Source organism: Eleutherodactylus coqui, chromosome 5 (assembly GCF_035609145.1).
Source record: "Eleutherodactylus coqui strain aEleCoq1 chromosome 5, aEleCoq1.hap1, whole genome shotgun sequence".
Classification (NCBI taxonomy): domain Eukaryota; kingdom Metazoa; phylum Chordata; class Amphibia; order Anura; family Eleutherodactylidae; genus Eleutherodactylus; species Eleutherodactylus coqui.
In genome coordinates, this window is record NC_089841.1 from 255,317,043 (window position 1) to 255,339,429 (window position 22,387).

The 22,387-nt window shown below is 42.7% G+C and overlaps 1 long non-coding RNA gene across 1 annotated transcript in view; it reads left to right on the forward strand.

Moving 5' to 3' along the window:
• Nucleotides 1-1,916: 1,916 nt before the first annotated feature.
• Nucleotides 1,917-22,387, forward strand: part of LOC136627099 (uncharacterized) — an 80,343-nt gene continuing 59,872 nt past the window's right edge. Inside the window, exon 1 of the long non-coding RNA XR_010792755.1 lies at nt 1,917-1,960. This is a non-coding gene — a long non-coding RNA (uncharacterized lncRNA). The remainder of the gene's footprint in view (nt 1,961-22,387) is intronic.

The window sequence follows — 22,387 nt, forward strand, 5'->3', positions numbered from 1 at the left end:
CTCTAGCAAAATTTAGGCCTAAAGGCACTTTTACACGTAGCGATATTCGTTCTCTCAAGTGAAGATCAAACGATGTCGCAGTTTTTCTGTTCACTTGAGCGTTAAGTTTAAACACAACCATAAATGGTCTACTTTTTTTTTTTCTTACAGTATCATTCAGTTCGCTGTACCAGTCAATGAGAGAGACTGAATGATCAGTGTTTAAACCCAACAATTAGCGAATGAGCCAACAATGATTTTCATGCTTGCATGAAATGAATGAGAAGTGAACAGAATCTCATTAATAGTTCAATCGTTGGCTGTGTTTACACTGGATTTTTGAAACACTGCGATTTTTGAATGATTGGTCCGTGTAAAAGCACCTCTTTTGTCTAAATGTCATATAATTAACTTCAAGTTACAGTAACTTTCCGGCATCACAATGTACTAATCTAGCGGGTCATGATTTTATGTAAACTGTTTGTCTGATGAACATGAGGAAAGCAACTCTTTCATGTTAGACTCCAGATAACACAATAATCTTGAAGTTCCACTTTTCTTCTTAACATTGTGGATCACAGCGTGGAAGTCATGAAGTCATCTGCATAATGAGTTGGTTTCTGTCTTTGGTTACCTAGCTGTATGAGTATACCTAAATTCATAAAGCTAGACAACCGAACGTACAAACCGATTCTATCTTCTACAGAAGAACCACCAGCCTACAAGACCTCATCGGCAGAAGGAACCGTGTCTAGAAGGCTCTGTGGACATCCCATGGACAAACCATGTCAACTAGTCTTGATGTGTCTTGCAATTCATGTCTATATGATTGAGTTCTGGAGATATTTATGTTATATGATGTATTCTATTGGAAGAAACAATTGGTAAAAGGTAGAATTTGCTAAGGACAGATATAGCAACTTGACAGTTAACATGGTATGGTGACTTAACCACAATGTACTACCATGCCATAAATGAAGTTTTTACAATGCGCCCATTGTATTAACTATTACTATATCTGTACCTTTATCACTATGTTCAATAGTTTTTGGTGCCTTGCCACATGCATAACAATAAAATACCAATCAACTATGTTCAAGTTGTGTCAGTCTATCACAAACTTGCACAAACTCTTAAATAAGTATAGAGGAAATAAAATATGAGCACGTATGGGAATCATCTCTTAGAAACTAAGATTAAGAAGCTGTACTGTGATGCCGCACTGTTTATTACAATCTAGTCCGTATTCTCTAGAGATTTTATTTTCTTGTAGTTGCTGCTCTCAAATAGACTCTGAAGATGAGGTGAAACTTATTTCACATATTTTGTACCATCAGACCTTTTGCTCTATAATGAGGGACTCAACATAATTTGAAGAGGAGCATGGTGGTTCAATAGTATCACCCCGGGAGTGGACACAGCCTATCAAGCACTAAACATTTATCAGGGACTCTAAAGAGCTGTAGACTACGTATTTGGCATATATAGCAGGGGTGTGGGAGTGTATATGTATGTTCATCTACTTACACGTTACAGTTAGGGGTCATTAGTGACATTAGTGCACATTTCATAGGGAAAATATGGACACATCCATTTGTTTTTCCTGGAAGAGATAGATGGGCATGCACTCCAGAGAATCAAATAAACAGTGACTTTAGTCCAATCCAACGAGGAACATTTCAGTTCCTCGTTGGATTCATTTCCAACCTCTAGCAAGGTGCTGAGATGTTGACTTGTAACACTGGGTAAATAAATTCACATTTTATTGGATTTTTTGGAGTGCTGCTTCTTCCTTTTGGATGACTTTTATCTTCTGAAGCCTTGCACCCACATAGCTTCAACAGGGTTGCTCCAGTTTGTTCCTTCAAATGTATACGGACAGACGAGTGATAATGGCTGCATATTATGACTAAAGAATTTTTTGTACGTCTCTTTTTAGGAAATGTCATCAATGAGAAAACTATCAAAAGATCCTTCAACGGTAAGAAAAACACTGTTGTTTTCTGATATGTTATATCATACAGTGGGGTTGTCTGTGGTTACAGAATGTTCGGAATCTCTGCTTTAGGCTGCAAGTTGAGAGAGGTATGTGACCACAAAGTACTGGTAGGCAGAGGTGTAGCTATGGGTGGTGCAGTGGTAGAAGTCGCTACCGGGCCCTGGAGTCTTAGGAGGTCACTCTATCATATAAGTAAACAGTATTATAAAGGGCACATGGATGGTTGAGGGGTTATACTACAGATTTTGCATTGAGGCGCCTTACATTTAGCCTCTGCCTAAACTTTTAAGATCCTAGTAGTGTCCCTGCCTGCTAATGTTGCATCAATAGGCTTCTTAGGAGACCCAAAAGTGCTGAGGAAAGTTGTGGAAGGGCCTCCATGCTGAAATATTGCATCCAGGCCACAAGATTTTAGCTACGCCTCTGCTGTTAGGATTGGAGAATTGGAATATCCCATTGTTTTATGCATCAAAAACTTATACAGGAGCAGTATGGTGGCTCAGTTGGTAGCACTGTTACATCACAACATTGGGGTCTTCAGTTTGAAACTGACTAAGGCGTTTTCTCAGAAAACATTGCTTTGCTCCCACACAAAAAATACTGACAAGTTGAGACTAATTTCACACGGGCAAGGACGATATTGGGCCATGAATCACAGCCCGATATTAAACTCGCTGACAGGCGATTTCCCCGCGTATTCAAGGCGTTTTTATCTCAAACCCACCTTGCATCACTTTGGGGGAGTAGCGATCCTCCACCGCAGCTGTAAGCCCCGGCAGAGGATCGCAGAGTTTCTCCAATTTTTTTTCAATGGAGAACCTTGCATTGCATCGCACTGCATGCACCTAGCACATGGTGCAATGCTGCTGCCAGCCCATTGAAAACAATAGGCGATGCAACAGCACGCCCAAAGATAGGATATGCCGTGATGCGATGCGATAAAAAAACAATAGCTTATGTGTATGACCCTTTTCAAAGGAATGGGGTTCATATTTGTGTAAGATTTGTACGTCTTGCAACGCACAAATCCCGTATGATTTTCTCGGTCGTGTGAAAACAGCCTAACTTGGACTTTAGATTGTAAGCCCCAATGGGGCTGATGACATTCTCCGTACGGTGCTGCTGAGTATGCTGGGACTAGATAGGTGAATAAAATACAAAGTCCATGGTCCACATTCAGCTGTCAGGTGTGAAGGTTCACAAGGTTTTGCTCAGCTCTCCTCATGCTAGTTTGTGACCGGCGTGTTGAGTTCACTGATTGTCCCGTAGTTCCTGCCAGTCACTTATATCTATCGAGGTATTTCTTTACATTGACCTTTTTTTAATAGCTAATATAACCCAAGCTTATCTGCCTCCCTCTGCATTGCTTAAAAGATGACAATGTTTACTGACCCTACCAGGATATATACCAGCTCTCTTATGTAGTGTGACAACCTTGCGACTAGGGTGAAAGGATTTCAGGCTGTGTCTGGTATTGCAGCTCTGCCCCATTCACATTGAGTAAAGGTTATGATAAAAGTCTGACATGATAAGCTAATGGCGAAGTTTCAAGTTTTTCAAACTTTTCATCTAATAATCCAATGTACAGGCTGCTGTTTATGGACGACTACTGATGCAACTATGGTAGAGAAACTTAAAGGAGTTCCCCGGTAGTGCTGGTGTACAACGGGGTTGGAATGTCAACCGTTGCTCTAACCCCTGTGTAGTGGTGGACACTCGTAATTGCAGGCTGGGAGTTTCGTTAATTTTAATCTCTATATTAACCCCTTAATACTCTAGGACGTACAGTTACGTCATGTAGGATTGAATGGAGCGGAATTGGGGCTGTGTTCTACAGCTGACGCCCGCCGGCAACAGCAGTGATCAGCGCTCAGCTGTTAAACCTTTAATTGTGTCTCTATATTTGACAGCGGTATTTAAAGGCTCCGATCAGAGTTTGTCAGAAAATAGTTTTATTTTTTTTCCAAAGATATTTTATTTTTTAAAAGCAGTACAGCAAACAAAAAAGCTATATAAATTTAGCATCGTCGTAATGATACTGACCCACAGAATAAAGTTATCGTGTCATTTTTGCTGCAGCGTGTACATTGTAGAAACAAGACCCCCCACAGATGGTGGAATTGTTTTTTTTCCATTTCCCTCCACATAATGGCCGCTCTCACAAAAGCCGTGTTTCGCAAAGTTTTACCAAGCGTTTCAATCGCCCGCTAAAAATGCTATGTGGAGTCTCCCTTGATTTTAATTGGGCTTCTCAGACGAGCGTTTTAGAAACGCTGCGCTTATTGAATGCTGTCTGTTAGATTTTAGTGCGTTTCAGCGCTTTTTAACGTACCACATCACCCATTGCAATTCCAAAACGCTGTAAAATGCTGTGTATAAAAATGCCGCATTTTTACTAACACCTTAGTTTCTCAGCACATTCTAGGGTACATTACATAGTACTATTGAAAAATACAACTCGTCCCACGAAAAACAACCCGCAGACGTCTATGTTGTAGGGTAAATAAAAGACTTATGATTTTTTTGAAAGTAGGGAAAAAAAAATGAAAATGAAAAAAGGGCCACTTCTTGAAGAGGTTAAAGGTGTTCTCCCACTTCTATCTGTTTTTAGACAACTTTGTACATTGTGCAGCAGCCGGGTTGGTACTGCAGGCTGAGTCCCATTTACTTCAATAGGATTCAGCCTGTAATACAAATCTGGACCACTGTGCAATGTATGGAGCTGTCTGTAAACAGCTATAAGTGGGAGAACACCTTTAAGGAATTACTGTTTAAGCAATTTCCTAATATAGTCATGCATGTTCACATTCCTATTACTTTAAAAGGTTACTCCATCTGCATTGCATCGATCATTAATGTCAGATCGATACATATGCCAACTTGAGAACAGTAGATCCCGGAGTCCATCGTACCTCATCTTGCCCCATTAGCCATCACATCTGAGCTAGTTGAGGTAACCCAGTTAAATGGAAACAGACAAGCAAATTGGTATTTAACAAGGAGAAATGCAAAGTCCTACAAGAAAAATGAAAAAAGCACATATAGAATGGGAGGAATTGGGCTAAGCAGCAGCACATGTGAAAAAGGCTAATACTAATACATCATAGACTGAACATGAGTCAACAATGTGATGCAGCAGCCAAAAAGGCAAACACAATTCTGGGATGTATTAAGAGAAGCATAGAGTCTAGATCACGTGAGGTCATTATCCTCCTCTACTCTTCCTTAGTCAGACCTCATCTGCAATACTGTGTCCAGTTCTTGGCACCCCGATTTAAAAAAGAGCAAATCTTCAAATAGAAAAAAGTCTTTCCGCGCTCCTGCTGTAGCTCCTCTTAGGAAAAAATGAACTGTCGTGGCAGACAGTATTTCGACGTTCTTAAGACGCCTTTCTCAAGTATACAAATAGATTAAAATGCAACCTTTAAATAGCATGTCTTACCATTTGTATATTTAAAGGTTGCATTTTAATCTATTTGTATACTTGAGAAAGGCGTCTTAAGAACGTCGAAACGCGTTGTATACCTATTGCTGCAAGAATTTCACTTGCATGCAATCTTTTATTCGGAAATAAATTTATGATTAATTTATATAAATACTGTCTGCCACGACAGTTCATTTTTTCCTAAGAGGAGCTCCAGCAGGAGCGCGGAAAGAGTTTTTTCTATTTGAAGATTTGCTCGTTTTCACCCATTGAGGGAAGTTTTCTCTCCTTGGGATTGCTTTCATTCCGGCGGCTCTCCTTCCCTATCGAAGGATATCTGAAGTCTCTTCGTATATTACTACAGGCATACTCGGATCACAGGTGCAGGCGGGGTGTTCCCCAATGATTTAACGGTCTACGGGAACCCCGCTGTGCACCAGGTGAGTCACTCTTATTATTTATTATATGGTGGCGCGGATCGTTACTCTGAATTCGATTTAAAAAAGACATAGACAAACTGGACCAAGTTCAGAGAAGAGTTACCAAGATGGTGAGCGGTCTGCAAATCATGTCCTATGAGGAACGGTTAAAGGATCTGGGAATGTTTAGCTTGTAAAAAAGAAGGCTGAGAGAAGACGTAATACAGTAGATGTCTACAAATATCTGAAGGGCTGTCACAGTGCAGAGGGATCAGCCCTATTCTCATCTGCACTGTGACAGCCCTTCAGCCCTCATGAAAGACTAGAAGCAATGGGATGAAACTGAAAGGGAGGAGACACAAATTAGATATTAGACAGTGAGGGTGATCAATGAGTGGAACAGGTTACCATGGGAGGTGGGGAGTTCTCCTTCAATGGAAGTGTTCAAACAAAGGCTGGACAAATATCTGTCTGGGATGATTTAGTGAATGCTGCACTGAGCAGGAGGTTGGACCAGATGACCCTGGAGGTCCCTTCCAACTCTACAATTCTATGATTCCCCATCACATGCTATGCTGATTACTTCAGTAGGACTTATGGGAGCAACTGTTTCTGTAAAACGGAAGACTTCAGGCATCCTTGATGTGAAGCTAGCAGGATGAGGTGAGGCAGGTGAGTTGGGATCCAGTAAGGATACCCCTTCCAGCTGTCTCTTAAGGATTCAGGTTGATGTACAGCCATGCATGGTGGCGAATTCAGTAGTCGATGTGATAGAATCACTGGCTATTAAAGTTTTCTCTTTCACTCCAATTTTTTTCCTTATCAGACACGACTGGAGCATCCTGATTATAACAGGCTGGAGAAAATGTCATTAATTCTCTGCCGTTCATTATTACTAGTCTCCTGGCAACGCCATCTGTTTGTAATAAGCTAGTGTATGAGTCCCGGAGGTGAGGCCGGTACACTATGCTCTTGCTGTTATATACAGTACATAATGCTGCACACAATGTGGGAGATTTATTGAGATTGGGGTTTCGAATGTCAGTCTTAAAATAAAATGCGGCGAAGTAAGTTGAGCTTGCCTCTTAATAAATTTGGTGGATCTTTGGCTGAGGGTGCACCCGAAATTGATTTCTACGCCGACTTATAGCAGGCATAGATATGCACTAGAATTTTATCCCTTAGTGACGGCCAATATGCCTTTTTACTGACCTCACTAATGGGCTATAAACCTGCACATACATCTATTTCAGGAGGTGGCTTGGCTGACTATTGACAGCCCGATTCCTGCTCTAACTGCCAGATTCAAAGAAACCTCAGATCCTAGCACATTAACCCCTTACATGCTACAATTAATAGCAACTACAGCATTTAAGTGGATGAGAGTGAGAGGAGGGTTTTTCTGTCACCCATTAGCACCCCACATTGTGACAGTAAGGTACCAATGTGTTCCTATGGCAGCAGGAAACCTGACAAAGGCCTTCATGCCTGTCATGTAACTCAGCCTATCAGACCCCGCCTCTCACAGAGTCTAATAGGCTGACGTCATAGGCTTGGTAGAATGCAATACATAAGTAATGCAGTGTACTATCCTAGCAATCAAATGATCGCATCTTCAAGTCCTTCTATGGGACTAAATAATAGCATAAAAAACAGTTCAATAAAGTTAAGAAAAAAAAAACAATTTCTTTCTCACAAAACCCCTTTTTAAATGGATAGAATACCAAAGGAAATGTAAAAATTCAACCCATAATAAGTATTATCGCATTTTAACGACCCAGACAATGAAAATATTTAGCTATTTATCAAGCATGGTGAAAGTCAGAAAAATAATTTTAAAAACTAACACCAGAATTGCTATTTTTCTTTTGTTCGCCTAAAAGGGAATCCAAAAGACACGTGTACTTCGAAATGGTAACAATAAAAACTACAACTCTTCCTGCAAAAATCAAGCTCTCTGAGAACTCCGCTGCCGGAAAAATAAAGATGTTATGGGTCTTAGAATACGCCAATGCAGATTCAATAGTTTTTCTTTAAAAACGTTTTTATTGTGCAAAAGTAGTAAAAAATAAAAAAAAATCTCTTTAACCCTGGTATCACAGTAATTGTGCCAATCAGATAAGGAATGTATCATGTTATTTTACTAAATGATGAGCGCCGGAAGAACAAAACCCCAAAACAATGGCGGAATTTCTGGGTTTTTTACCATCTCGCCCCAAAAATATTTTATAAGAGTTACACAGCACATTATATGAACTCCAGAGTGGTACCATTAAAAATACAACTCATCCCCAAAAAAACAAAAAAGCAAGCCCTCATACGGCTGTCAACGAATTATGGATCTTGCAATGCGACAATGAAAATTGCTTGGTCCGTAAGGCAAAAAATAAGCTCAACACTGAGGGGTTAATCTAGTTTTTGTTTAACCACTAACTTCTATCAAACTACTTATATACATCCGTTGCTATTGACTACGGCATCTAAGGGATTAAATAAGGAGGTTTATCTAATCCCGATTGTTACAGCGAGACCTCGGCTGTCATCACCTATGAGCTTCCACAGTGATGGCACAGGCACAGCTTCCGAACTGATGTAATCATTGTGATGTACATGTAATGATACCATGTATGTCATCTAATGTGCCGTGGAGTTAAACAATAGACACTCCCCCAGGAGGAGGGCTCTATAAAGACAGGTAACCATATAGGCTGTGTTACTCTTATAATGCTGGACTATCATCAGACAATGGGATCTGTTCTTCGATGAGGACAATATAGAGGCCTGTATATGTTATTAATGAGACTCTGGAAGTGCTCAGGACTGAGCAGACACCAATGAGGAGAAGTTGCAGGCAGTCAGTTTTCTTCATGTAGCCTGGAACCTTCTCCTACAACTACATGGACAGACGTGTCTGTGTTTAGGCAGGCCGTACAGTCAAACCTCAAAGCCACAATTCCCCCTCCACACTGCCAGGGCTTGCCTGTACAGCTGAATCACTGGATCTCTGTGACCTATTGATGTGGCTACAGATGCACGGCATGGGGACTGGTAGGGGGATCTAGTGACCCCTTCTGGCATAAGGATCTAGTTATTACACTACTGGAGTACACCACAAGAGTCAAATATAGCCCATAGAAGGTGGGTCCAATGTCAGACCCACTTCTTCACTATTTCTGTATTACTAGCTGCAAATGGAAGTCCCTACTACGGTACTTACAGGCAGCATTTGGAGGAGGGCTGGCACCCAGCCAAATATTTAGATGTCCTCACATTGCTGCCAGAGATGGGCCTTTTGTTGGGCATCCTGGGGACGTTCAAACATATGTTATAGAGCTGTAAGGTCTGTATGTATTCCTCTACTATGGACATATCTCATGTCTATTGGTTTTGCTATGTAAATATACCAACATAGTTTGTTAGGCCGAAAAAAGACATATGTCCATCCAGTTCAGCCTATTATCCCCCAATGTTCATCCATAGGAAGACAAAAAATACAGTGAGGTAGAAGCCAATTTTCCTCATTTAAGGGGGCAAAAAATTCCTTCCCGACTCCAATCTGGCAATCTGAATAATCCCTGCATCACTGATCCTTCTGAAGTTATTAATGATTATAACATATAATATTGTACCGCTCAAGAAAGGTGTCCAGGCCCCTCTTGTACTCTTTTATCGAGTTTCCCATCAACACATCCTCAGGCAGAGCGTTCCACAGTCTCACTGCTCTTACAGTAAAGAACCCCCTTCTGTGTTATGTAGAAACCTTCTTTCTTCTAGACGTAGAGGATTCTCCCTTGTTACAAATAGGTTGAACCAAGCAGCCATATGATAGATATTCTTCTTTTGGAACTACAAATGCATTATTAAAGCTGTTTATAAGATCTCATACACAAGAGTGTGCTGTAGCTCTGTTCAACCTCCATGTCTTACAGGACTCAACTGTACCTCTCAATACGTCCGATTACATACTGGGTCGCAGAGCTTTCCCTGTCCGAATACGTATGTGCCACGCTCAACTGGAAGCCATATTACAGTACTATGCTTCTAGTGGAGGATAGCCCCGTATTATGAAATCATAGGGACTTGAAGAAAGCTAGACATCTTTGATTTTAAGGAAAAAGACAAAACAGGACAATAATTTATGCAATTCTTGCAGTTGACAGTCCTGGAAGTGAGTGCAGTATTCCACATCATGTAGCAATAGACACAACCTGTGTATGGTCTATGCAGATCATCGGAGCCGGCCGTCCTATTACACATCCTTCTCGTATAATGGGGATTGTTACTATACCGGACTACAAGGACACTTCTTACTGCCGAGCTGCTTCTATTGTATTCTGAATGTGGGCACAATGTGGAGACCGGTGTTCCCTGACTGTTGCATTGGTTATCTGTAGCTGGAGCATCTTGGCTTACAGAAAGCAAATCCATGTGTGATAACAGGCCAGTCCATCAGAATGACAAAGCCTCCAGCAAAGGCATCATTCTTGGCAAGTGAAAGATGTCTTAAAGGTTGGCCTTAGGCTCACTGATTTATAAACAACTCATCCAGTTTACATGATGGTAGCTTCTAAATGCTGCATATATGAGTTACCAAATTAGCAAATACCTTCTATTAGAATTAGGAGGATGTGTGTATAAGGCATTCGCTGGGCTTTTCCGCCTGCCCGGTCAAGTCATTAGAAGCTGTCATCTAGGGAGTTATTAAATATTATAGTTTGTTTCCTATTCTTTCTGGAGGTGCTGAGATGCCAAGATATAAAGGGGACAGTAAGAAATATGGCCGTACTGTAAAACAAGCCCTCAGTCTGACAAGTGGCTCATATTGCACAAGAGATAAAGTGAAAGAATTTATCCCACCAAATGCTTTTTTCTAAGTACTTTGAGTTATATTGAATTTCAAGTTGATTTATGTAAAAATTGGTCTTCTTTATACAACCCTATGATTCCCTAGCAATACCCATTCTGCAAGCCATCGTCATACTGAAAGCATTGGAGACATTTGGAAATAGGATATTGATATTCTAATCACATATAACTTTCATGGGGACGAGCTGCGGTACTAGGCACTGCCCATGGGCACTAGTGCAAAAAGCAGATACCTAGGGCCGGCTTCACAAGGACGTTTTTGCACGTGTATTTGTGTTTACAATACTCAGTAAATAGAACCCATTGATTTCAATGGGTTCATTTTGCGTGCGCAATACATAAAAGATAGAACATCCTCTGTCTCCCTCCCTATTTGCACACCAAACTTTCCCATAGAAGTCAATGTGGGGTGTGCAAATGCACAATACGCAAGGAGGTGCGTGAAAGGGCTCCTTCAAACTGCCCTGTTTGCACATGTTTTTGCGCACGCAAGATCTACGTGTGCTAAACGCAGAGGATTAGACACATTGTTTTAAACGGGTTCGTTCTCATAGGCACGTCTTGCATGCGTGAGATTTTGCATGCATAAAAAAGTAGATCAAGCTCTATTTTCCTACGTTTTGCACAGCAAAATTGCCATAGAAATCTATGGGAGGTGCGTGACAAAATGTGCAAAACGCAGGAAAAGAAGACAGCTGGACACCATTAGGCTTTAGTAGCCAATCAATCCCACTGAAACTGGCCCTGCGCGCATAAAAAGTACAGTATAATGCGCTAACACCCGCACAAAAGGCTGATTACCTGGCTCTTCAAACATCATTCATGCACAAATACTCTGCACTGCAGCGAGCATATTTGCGCTAACGCTCAGCCGAAGTGATCCAAACTCTGTGTAATTGCGCTGGAAAAAGAGCACATCTGGAACTAATTAGCCATTTCAATGAATGCGTTCGTTTGCCACAAGAAATGACCATGCCCTGCGCTCAGAAGCAGTACAGTAAAATACGCCTGTAGGCACGCAAAAAAGCTTCATTCATAGCCTGAAAAAGGTTGTACTCAGGCGTGCGCAATTGCGCTTATGTCTGTGATGCCCAATTTGAAAGAGTTACACAGCCATTATAATAACTGACTATGAACAGACTACTTCTGGGAGTCATACAGAAATGTATACTCACACTGATAGCGTTGATCAAGGTACATTTGGCCTTCTATTATTATAAAATCGGGGTTATTTTTCTAAAGCTAACTGCAGAATCTCAGTTTTTTGTGTCAATGAATGAAACCATTCTTGCTTATATATAAAGGCTGAAAATGTGCCCTTATCACACTACTTACCAAGCTCTGATACCGTGCAAGGAGATGGGACCTGTGCCGGTTGCATCTCAACATATATGGTTAGCAATGGTGCAATGTAGCCATCATTTCATGGAATGCTATGGTAGCTACTTCAGAAAGACAATCTCTGATCCCTTATCTCTATTTCCTTACATTAGTGGCATAAGGACAGAACCTGACAGGTAATTTGTTCCCTATGGAAGAATGCTGTAGGCTTCATTGTAGCTGCCCAATAGTGTCTATCAGTGGTCATGTATCATCCATGCTCTCTCTCATTGCTGACGATGATGTTCTGGATTTCAGGGTATCGTTATCAGATGTAGGATCTGACATATTTAGGCAGCTGTAAGGCTTATAATACACTGCACTACTGCAGTAAGCTTCTTATGCCACTGCTAAATAACCAGAAATACATTTATTTTGAAGAACACAATTCTTGATGTTATGGCATGACATAATTGGAATCATTTTGGTAATTTTCATTTATGACTGAGGATAAAGTATTATATAATTAAGCAACATTTAGGTAGACCTACATCAGTGAAGTTGGGATCACACCCTATTCAGACATTACGTTCAGCTGACACATGAACCCGGTGATAGGTTCAATTTAAGAGAATTTCCTGACATATAAACTAGTGTGAGCAGAACCTTAGTCAGTAAATGAGGTAGATATAGTAGTAGATATAGTACTAATATCTTAAATACAGATAGTCCTGAAGCTTGAGGAGCAATATTAAAGAAGTTCCAAATATATCACTAATGCACAAGCCATTTATTAGATTTGGTGCATGTTGGTAGACAACAATGAAGAAATCGAAGCAGTTCAAGACCTCAGATCAAAAATCGACCGCAATGGAGAATCAAGACCCAAAATGAAAGGACGAATCGTGCTGGGATGCAGCTCAATGTTAAGTATGAATAAGATCTGGTAAAACACAGACATAAGCATTTCAATGAAATATCAGAACGTCAACGCAAGCATCTTCCCAATAAAACCTATCGCTGCGAAAGTTGGACACTAAAGAAAACAGACTGAAGGAAGATTGATGCTGTGGAACTTCGATTCTAGAGGAAACTCCCACAACCACCGGAAACAATCAGTCCTAGAAAGCATCAACCCAAAGTTATCATTGGGGGCAAAATTACGAAACAGAGACTCTCGTACTTCAGCCATGTAATGTGAGCTAATTCATTAGAAACATTGATAATGCTTGGAGTGGTCAGCGGCAAAAGAAGATCTGCCCGCCGAAGAACTCGCTAGCCTGATACTATCAAAGCTGACAGCAACAGGCGAATCATCAAAATGAAAGAAGCAGAACAGAACCGCGTGGAGAGGGCTGATCTATAAAGTGTCCGAGAGTCTGCCCCCAACTAAATGGAAAAAGATAGATAGATAGATAATGAGATAAATATGAGATAGATAGATATGAGATAGATAGATAGATAGATAGATAGATAGATAGATAGATAGATAGATAGATAGATATGAGATGGATAGATAGATAGATAGATAGATAGATATGAGATGGATAGATAGATATGAGATGGATAGATAGATAGATAGATAGATAGATATGAGATGGATAGATAGATAGATAGATAGATAGATAGATAGATAGATAGATAGATAGATAGATAGATAGGAGATAGATAGATATGAGATGGATAGATAGATAGATATAAGATAGATAGATAGATAGATAGATAGGAGATAGATAGATATGAGATGGATAGATAGATATGAGATAGATAGATGGTAGATAGATAGATAGATAGATAGATAGATAGATAGATAGATAGATAGATAGATAGATATAGACTCACGCACCATTAAGAAATATGGCACATTTTAAGAGTCAACAAGTCCATGCCCATATTCTAAGCATACAAAGCACTGTGGCCAGCTTGCCACAAATTACTATCCTTGTTAGCAAAATTATAATAAATGCGGCAAATAAAAAAGGCACCAAAAAATACAAGTCAGATATGAGGTGCTAACATGTTAATAAATCTGCCCCTCTGTGTCAAAGCCATTTCTAACAAGCTATTTCCAAGTACTTTGTAAATGTTCTCGTTTGTATTGATACAGAATTTTAAAAATAAAGTTTGTTCCAAAGTGAAAAATATTTTAGCTTCATTCATAATTTTATGAAAATAGAACCATGACCATCCCCATTAGGTATAGAAACGCATTTGGTTGCTTTCTTCTTCGATGCTAGTGATAAAATATCACTAACTAGAACCATTTCTCCTCCGGTGCAGTTACAGAGATGGTATTTATTTACCCCAACCTGTAGGATATATAGGCTCTGACAGTAATAAGACACTTTCAATTTCTATGTATAAATGTGACTTTGAACAGATGCCACTTCTATAAATGTTGCTCCGCAGGGCCAGAGGAGGGAAGACTATTTGAGAATGTATTTGGCTGTGTTCATAGTATTGCTTTTTCCATCATGCACCGGCAGAGTAGATATTACTGGTAGATTTGTACATTGCAGTTTTTCTTACAATGCAACCATAATACGACCGGTCTAATCACCGCGTGTAAATGGGCAAAGTGATTATTTCCATCAGGGGAAATGTATCTAAAATTTTCTCCTAATGATCCTTTTTATCACTGTGACCTTAGTGTGTGTATAATGAATAGGGAGAAACCCATGAAGGGGGATAAGAGCCGCTCATTTAGCTATACAGTAATGGGAATTAGTTTTTTTTCTATCACATTTGTTACATAATAGCAAAATATATTTGTGTTACACTAATGATTGAAATCTTATCTGTTATGTCTTGTATGTCAATATGGAAAATGAGAAATTAGAAAGTTAGGCTTGACTTTAGGTATTGATCTAGATAGAACTCGGTAGAAGAAGACAATGAATGAAGACAATGATACATGAGCCCAGAAAACAAACACATATATACAAATAATATTCAGGTGACAGAAAACAGAGAGCTGTAGAGAGAAAAAGTGAAAAGATGTAGGATTACAGACAAGGGACATAGAGGAAGAAATGAAAAATGGTTTATGCCTGCAGGCTGTGCGGGATTGAATTCTCTGGGGGATATGTCTGGTTTTTTCAAATTCTCACACCCTAAGGCCTTAGTCACACGAGCGTTTTTTCGCGCGTTTTGCGCATGCGCATGCGTTTTGCGCATATATGGAACCAATGGTTCGCTATGGCATCGGTCACATGTCCGCTTTTGCGAAAAATTATAGGACAAGGCGATTCGCAAATCGCGGCTATCGGCGTTTTGCGATTATTGTGCGCACCAAAATCATTTTTTTCGCTGGTCAGACGAAGTTTCATGCGCATTTTGATGCGCACGGCGATTTTTCTCCGGTCAGACGGGCGTTTTGCAGTGACGATAAACGCGGGTAGGTGCAGATTTTTCCCGCGATTTTTCGCCTCCGGTCACGCGATTTGCGCATGCGCATCCGACATGCGATGCGCAAATCGCGCGAAAAAACGCCCGTGTGACTAAGGCCTAAGGGGTGTCACAGGGACAAGGGGGTGTTAACTATATGCTGAATGCAATGATGCAGAAAGGATCCCAGGGTGGGAACACTCATATCCCCTAATTCTTCGTGACAGTTACTGGCTGGCGGGCCACCGCCTAACCTTCTCTGCAGAAAACAGCATTAAAAAGGTGTGTAATCCGCCTGCTTTTGTCAAAAAATATACATCACATCAGTAGGGAAAGGTCAGGGAAGAATCACATATCAAGAGGAAGACATGTTGTAGCCTGGACTCTGTCCGCAGGCAACCCTGCTGAAACTATGTCTGGAATACTAAAGTTTAATCTGGACTTCTAACATAGAAGCCTGACAGGTGAGTCCGTCCCGAGTTTCTTGGACTTTCTACAACTTTCTGTTACCAAGAACATAAATTGTCAATACATGACTGATAGGGAGGAAATGTTGCAAAATAGTAACAAAGTATGCAGATTGTATGAAATATAGGCGTGGCAATGTAACATAATAGCCATGGTCTTGTCTAAGGTTCCACCACTGGAAATTGTTTCATGGGGTAAGGAATACTTTATATTTCTGACTCCCCATAGTTTCAAGGTCATGCAAGGGTTTAACTATAATAACATCCAAACATATGATTTAGATTAGCTTTATATCATGTAGCCATATGGATGGAACTCATGCGTGTAAATAATACATTGATCCCAATGTGTTTACTCATGAGTGATTTTTATCTAGCAGCGATACTCTGAGAGTTAAAAATCGTAAGAAATCACCCATAATTTCCTATGGTTTCTTTAAAAAAGAAATAACATTGTACTTGCATGCCATACGATTTCTATGCAAGAAGAATGTGATTTACACCATTGAAAACTATTGGAAGCGTTTGTGATTTTTTCACGTACGTGAAAATAGCAAGTACATTTGTGATGCATTTTTTCTAAGTAAGGCCCCCTGTCCACGGGCGTTGCAAAGTCCAGCGGTAAATCTCAGCCACGGGAGCCGCCACCCGGGAGCAGGAGCCAGCAGACGAATCTCCACCGGTCAGCCAATCTGACAGATAGGCTGACCACAGAGAGTTGCGGCATTCTCCATATAGCTCAATAGGTGGCTTCATATGTGTTTGGCCCTGTAGTGAAGTGTATGGAGAATCCAGCGGGTAGGAACTGGTAAACTCTCATTCACCCAACATGTGCCAATCTTGTGCTGGGGTGAGGGACTGGGGGCACATCATGGCTCAGAGCCCATCCGGGGATTTACCTGTTCGTCTGTGGGCCAGCCTGCATTTTTATACTGTTGTCATGAGGGTACAGCAGACTAAGGCCTTAGTCAGACGGGCGTTTTTAGCCGCGATTTGCGCATGCGCATGCGTCCGGCGATTTTATAAAACCATTGCTTTGCAATGGTATCGGACACATGAGCGCTTTTTATGCACTCGTCCGATAAATTATAGAACAAAAAATCGCAGATCGCACCTATCTGCGATCTGCGATTCCTGTTCTCTTCTGTATATGCGCTCAATGGGGCCGGCGGCAGCAGCGCCAACCCCATTGAGAACATATAGAAGACAAATCATTCTTCTCTGCCACAGCTGTAACAGCTGTGGCAGAGAAGAACGATGTTTGCCCATTGAATTCAATGGAGCGGCAATACAGCCGCTCCATTGAAAGCAATGGGCTGCCGGCGTGCGCGGGGTGAATTGTCGGGAAGGGGTTAAATATATAAGCCCTTCCCTGCAATTCATCCTAAAATGTGTTAAAATAAAAAAAAATTGTATACTCACCTTTCCGCTGCAGCCGGAGTCCAGCCGCGGCCGCTGTCAGTTCCCCTGAGCTGCTTCTCGGCACTATTCAGCCGGCGGGGCTTTAAAATCCCCGCCTGCTGAATGATCTGCCTCTGATTGGTCACAGCCCTGACCAATCAGAGGCCGGTTTCACTCACACACCCATTCATGAATTCATGAATGGGTGAGTGACTGCTGCCTCTCAGCGCTGAGCCAATCAGGGGCAGGTCTGACTCACATCCATTCATGAATTCATGAATGGGTGTGAGTGAGGCATGCCTCTGATTGGCTCAGCGCTGAGCCAATCAGGGGGCAGGTCTGACTCACACCCCCTTCACACCCACTGCAGGACGGCCGCGCGGAGCTCCGGCTGCCGGGAGAAGGTGAGTATACAATTTTTTTTTATTTTAACACATTTTAGGATGAATTGCAGGGAAGGGCTTATATATTTAAGCCCTTACCGACAATTCAGCCCGCGATCGCCCGCAGCGCATTGCTTTAAATGGAGGCGGCTCTATTGCCGTCTCCATTGAATGCAATGCGCTGGACAGCTCCGGCCCGTTTCTAATGAAACGCGGCTAGGAGCAGATTTTCGGGCGATTTGCGGGTGACTTGCGCGCACCGGTCACGCGATTTGCGGATGCGCATCCGTCATGCGATCCGCAAATCGCGCGAAAAAACGCCCGTCTGACTAAGGCCTAACAACTACATTGGAAAATAGTCCCTTTACCATAGTAAAACTGTAAGTCACGGCAGTAATAGAGTTCCATTATAATGTGTGATTGTCATACAATTCTGAAAATCAATGTAGCAATAAACACTTAATGAGCAGAATTTATGGAGGTATAATTGTGTTTTATCTACCATTTCTTCCACCTGGTCATTCAAGATACCAGTCTCTAGAATAGGCCTGCAATAGAAGTGCAGTTGGGAGAGGCTCAGAATGCGCCCTCTTTCAGGACTGAACTAAAATTACTGAAATTCTTTTTATCATGTGAATATAATCTACTCCGCCTTCCTTGATGTCCATACTGGTGCACTGCAGGCCCTAAGGCACGGTGCTACGTTCGCTGGGCGCAAAATTGTGTCCTATTTAAAATTGCAACTACACCGAAAGTAATTGCAAGGACCAATTACACCTCTCCAGGCAATGATGGAAGGACCGCTGTTCCTTTCTAATCAGGGAAAGTGGGGACCTGGCTATCCCTGATTAGGAACCTGGAGAAGATACACTAAACACTTAGGACATGACACTGTTCACACACTGAACACAGAATAGGACTGCACATAGAGCACATGTCTGGCCACTTGCACAGACATACCACACACATCACTGTTCACACCAACATACCAGGTTGTGCATACAACATATAACAGGAACCCCTCCCAGAGCTCACATGCATACAAATGGCAAACCATAGCCAGTCCGAGTGTCCTCACATCAGGGACATAGTGGCCACTGTGCTAACATAGGGAACAGTGTCAGACATCACCCATCCAACACACACATAGGACATCAGATGTCTGAGTGACGCACCTGCCCAGGGATAGGGAGAAACCTGCGGGTTGCCTGCACCAGTGTGGTCACCGTACCACACACTACTTAATGCACCCACCCCAGAACGCAAGGAGGGGAGGGACAGCAGGTTCCAGACCAAGAGGGACACTTCAGACAGGCATGGAAACACCAGCTCTGAGTGGGCTCAACACAGAGTAAAGCACTAAAATGACCAGCAATCTATTACAAGAGTTTGCTAATATTTATCTGCAGCAGACAAGGAGGGGTTGGCTAGTGGAGAATACCACACCCAGCTAGCTCAATTAACCCCTACCTGTGAAGGTGTGCACATGGAAACCTGTAGAACCACAGGTCCCAGAAGCACAACCTTAACACATGGCCTGTGAAGCTGTATGGTGCCTATATGAAACAGTGCTTGTAGGGAAAAATACCTCCCTAATATGATGCAATAGAGAAGGCCATGATATTTTCTCATAGACTGTCACAGAATCCATGAGACAAAAACATGTGCCTCAGCATATAACAATATATACTGTGCAGTACAGTATGGGCCCACTGCCGTCTATGGGCACAGTCTTAGGGTGCATTCAGACCACCGTATATCGGCTCGGTTTTCACGCCGAGCCGAAATATGGTGTCCTCATCTGCAGGGGAGGGAGGATGGAAGAGCAAGGAGCAGGAACTGAGCTCCCACCTCCTCTCTGCCTCCTCTCCACCCCTCTGCACTATTTGCAATGAAAGGAGGTGGGGGGCGGGGCTAAGTTCCCCGAATTAGCCCTGCCCCATCCCACCTCTCCTCATTGCAAATAGTGCAGAGGGGCGGAGAGGAGGCAGAGAGGGGGCGGGAGCTCAGTTCCTGCTCCTGGCTCTTCCAGGCTCCCCCCCTGCAGAGAGAGACAACGTATATCGGCTCGGCGTGAAAACCGAGCCGATATACGTTCGTCTGAATCCACCCTTAAGAAGCCATACAACATGAAGCCTCTGTTAGTCCTAATGCAAGGCCTGATGAGGAGGAGCTGGAGACTAGGACTCAGTGATCACCTAAATGAGAATCCCGATGTCTTGCAGCAGCTCCTTAGGCCTCCTTCCCATGAACGGATTTACGCCGCGTAAATCTGCGGCAAAAATCCGCTGCGTTGCCCCATGCTATTAGGTTCTATTGAACCTAATAGCACAATGCTCACGATGCGTAATTCCACCGCGGAATTACGCACCGTGAAATCTCCCGTCCTCACCCGCAGCATGTTCTATTTGCTGCGGGTGTACGCGCTGACGGCTTCCATTGCAGTCAATGGAAGCCGTCCGTTCACGCTATCTCCCGCTGCAACCAGCGGAAGATAGCGTGCAAAAACGCTTCCCCGCCTACCGCCGCGCGTCATATGACGCGGCCGGCCGCGTCACGTGACGCGGTGGGCGTGTCACATGACGCGACGGCGGTGGGTGGGGAAGCGTCTTCACACTATCTTCCGCTGGTAAGTATGGGGTCTCTGGGGGGCACCGTGACAGGCTTCACTGCGGAATATTACGCGGCGGAGCCCCTCACGCTCGTGGGAAGGAGGCCTTAGGCCCTGGTAAAAGTCACATTTCCCATATAACGCTCCATCTTCAGAACAATATTTGACATTATATAAAGTAGTTTTAGGGTAATAAAGGTCTTTCTTAATAATTGTTCCTTCAGCACAGTGTAGACGGGCTTGTAGCCCTACGATCAGTGGAGAGCTCTCATCAACACTGGTTTGGTTATAAATAAATAACCAAGACATCAGCGTGACGGTTTTGTGACGGTTATTGTATCGCCTCCGAGGGCTTGTGTCACCTGAGCGGAGCAGCTGCTTCTTCTCATTATTAGAACATTATTTTTTATTAATATTTTACCCTCTTACTGACTGGCCTATTTTTTGCCTTAAGGACCAAGCGATTTTCATCATCATGCAAGAGCCATAACTTGTTGACAGCCGTATGAGGGCTTGTTTTTTTGGGAAGAGTTGTATACTTTAATAGTCACTCTCTGGGGTGCATATAATGTGTAATAGAACTTTTTATACATCTTTTTAAAGGGACATAGAAAAACACCCAGAAATTCCGCCATTGTTTTTGGCTTTTGTTATTGTGGTGTTCACCATTCAGTAGAAATAACATGATAACTTTGTTATCTGATCAGCACAATTGCGTATATCGACAGGCTTTTCACGCCCCGCTGATATATGCTGTCCCTTGCTGCAGGGGGGGGAGGCGGGACGGGAGCAGTGCACTGAGCTCCCACCAATCTCTGCCCCTTGCCACTGTTTGCAATGAGAGGGCGGAACAGGGGTGAAGCTAAGCCCCCTCCCCTCAGTGCACTGCTCCCAGCCTGTCCTCCTGCAGAGAGAGAGAATGTATATCGGCCGGGCATGAAAACCCGGCCGATATACACACACCTGAATAAGCCCTTACTGCGATACCAAGTTTTTAGAGATTTTTTTTTACATTTTTACTACTTTTGTACAATAAATACGCATTTTTTAAAAGAAAAAATGCATCGCTGCATTCTAAGGGTGCACTCACACGAACGTATATCGGATCGGCTTTCCCGCCGAGCCGATATACGTCGTCCTCATCTGCAGGGGGGGGGGGGGAGGATGGAAGAGCCAGGAGCAGGAACTGAGCTCCTGCCCCCTCTCCACCCCCTGTGCACTATTTGCAATGGGGAGAGGCGGCACAGGGACGGGGCTAAGTTCCGAGAAGTAGCCCCGCCCCGTTCCACCTCTCCCCATTGCAAATAGTGCAGAGGGGTGGAGAGGAGGCAGAGAGGGGACGGGAGCTCAGTTCCTGCTCCTGGCTCTTCCATCCTCCACCCCCCCCCCCCCCCCTGCAGATGAGGACGACGTATATCGGCTCGTGTGAATCCAGCCTAAGAACCATAGCACTGTTATTTTTCCAGCATCGGAGCTGTGTGAGGGCTTGCTTTTTGCACAAAGAGTTGTAGTTTTTATTTTTACCTTATTGGATTGCTATTTTTTGCATTTTTTGGGAGGCAAACAGAAGAAAAATAGCAATTCTGGCATTACTTTTTAAAATTATTTTTGCGGTGTTCACCATGCATGATAAATAACAAAATATTTTCATTGATTGGGTCGTCATGAATGCAGTAATACCTATTATGCGCCTGTTTTTAATCTATGCATTTGAAAAGGGTTTTTATGGATGAAAAATTTGTTGCTTTTTTTAAAACTAGATTTTCTTTAAATTAAACTTTATTGGACTTTTTGGCATTATTTTTTAGTCCCTCAAAGGGACTTGAAGATGCAATCCTTCGATCAATAGGATAGTACACAGCTAGAGATGAGCGAGCGTACTCGGAAAAGCACTACTCGCTCGAGTAATTTGCTTTATCCGAGTATCGCTGTGCTCGGGTCTGAAGATTCGGGTGCCGGCACGGAGCGGGGAACTGCAGGGGAGAGCGGGGAGGAACGGAGGTAAGATCTTTCTCTCCCTCTCTCCCGCCCGCTCTCCCCTGCTCCCCGCTGCGACTCACCTGTGAGCCGCAGCGGCACCCGAATCTTCAGACCCGAGCACAGCGATACTCGGATAAAGCACATTACTCGA